At 42.4% G+C, this 1,990-nt stretch overlaps 1 pseudogene; it reads right to left on the minus strand.

Annotated features, from left to right (window-relative positions):
- Positions 1-583: 583 nt before the first annotated feature.
- Positions 584-1,444, minus strand: LOC141498959 (small ribosomal subunit protein uS2 pseudogene; annotated as a pseudogene).
- Positions 1,445-1,990: the final 546 nt, after the last annotated feature.

Genomic DNA, 1,990 nt, shown 5'->3' on the forward strand with positions numbered 1-1,990 from the left:
CAGAGTTAGCTAAGTGCTTGGGAAGCTCTAAAGTAAAGTTTGGAAGATAAGAGGTATTAGGCTGATGATAAAGGTCTACAGAGCTGTTGTGCTGATCTCATTATTATATGCTAAGCCCAGAATTGCTGTGCTCCTTTTCTAGTCATTGCTTCCTTCTCTTTTCTTCCAAAATATCCTGATTCTTAAATAATGAGACTGACCTATATGAACACTGCTGTAGAGATATTTTGAGAGGTCACTGGAATAGCAACTTTTTCTTTCATCATTTGAAGTCTCATTTTTCTAGATTTTCCTTTCCTTTCTGAGGTTATTTTAGAATGATCCAAAGGCTCATTCTAAGTTAAGGGTCTACAGTTCTTAGACTAGAGTACTAACAGCAATTGTATGGTGAGCTGACCTTTAGTTGTTATCCTGTGGCAGATTCCTTAAAGAATCTCCCTCTTGCAATGCTAACTTTATTGCATAGCAGGAGGTAATGGGGGGCAGGGTTGTTAAGAAACCATTGTTTATTTTCCATCCGCATTTTTCCAACACTATTAGAGCATCTAGGTAAAACTTAGGACCACTCTGTGGTAGTTCCTACTCATTCAGTGGCCTGAGCAGTAGGAGCTGCAGACCAGTCCTCACTAGACAGCTGAGCACTCCAATCTTCAGTAGGGAACTGCTGAATGGGCACAGATGGCACCTGGATGCCCTCAGACCAATCAGACACCTCTGGCTGAGCAGCAGTGAATTCTGGGGCAGGTGCAGTCCATTCACCCTGAAATTCCTCCTTTGTCACTGCCTTCTCAGCTGCGGCCTGCTCTTCCTTTTCAATCTCCTCTGGATCTCTGTAGAAGTAAAGATCAGGCATGACCTCCCATGGGTGCTCACGGGAGATGGTACCACGCATCCGCAGGACTTCTCGGGCCAGCATCCACCACATCAGACCCACTGAGTGAGCTCCCTTTTTGTTACATGGAATGGCAATGTCCACATAGCGAAGTGGGGAGTCTGTGTTGCGCAGTGCAATGGTTGGAAGGTTAACATATGATGCTTCAGTCAAAGGCTGATGATCTCCACGAGGATCAATGACCACCAAGAGGCAAGGATCCCTGAAAGCTGCCTGGATCTGGTTAGTGAAGGTGCCCGGGGTGAAGCGTCCAGCAATAGGTGTGGCACCAGTGGCAGCAGCAAATTTCAGAACAGCTCTCTGGCCAGTGTTCCTGGATGAGATGACACTAACATCAGCTGGATTTTCAATGGCAACAATGGCACGAGCTGCCAGCAGAAGCTTTTCCCAAGTTCTCTTCAAATTAATGATATAGATGCTGTCACTGTTCCTTTTGTAGTTATACTGCTCCATCTGGAAGTCCAAATTGGTGCCACCCAAATGGGTGCCCGCAGCGAAGAATTTGAGGACATCCTCCTCTTTCATTTGCAAGACATCCAGGGCTCCGGACATTGTGAAAGTTTCCCTTGAAAGTTACGATGGAAACCGTATGAACCTCTTTTCTGGGCAGCGTGGAAAGGCAGAACTGAACTTTTAAGTTTACATTCACTGCTGTCTTTGAAACATTTCTTTGATGGACTCTGGGTTTATCCCTGCCCTACTTCTTATAAGAAGTCCTTTTCCTTCTGTTTCAAATAGTTTTGCTGCAGGTTGATGCTTCCATCTCATGCTTTTTAATATACAGCAAGATTACTTGATGTGGGAACTATGATGAACTTTTGGTATTGAGGGTAGATCTAACTCTTCCTGAAGGGAATTTCGGAGCAAAGATGATAGATATCATGCAGCTATACAGAATTTGAAAAAATTGAATAGAATTATTTAGATAAACAAGAAAGAACAGGTAGAATATTTTAAGCCACTTCAAGTAGAGTAATATTATTGACTTTGTGTGAATGTAGACCATCATCTATAAGTTTGATATTTGCAAAGTGATATATGTGAATATCTATAAATATGTAATAATAATTGTATATATCTACATGTGTATATAAACAT

The sequence above is a fragment of the Macrotis lagotis genome, chromosome X, assembly GCF_037893015.1.
Source record: "Macrotis lagotis isolate mMagLag1 chromosome X, bilby.v1.9.chrom.fasta, whole genome shotgun sequence".
Lineage (NCBI taxonomy): Eukaryota > Metazoa > Chordata > Mammalia > Peramelemorphia > Peramelidae > Macrotis > Macrotis lagotis.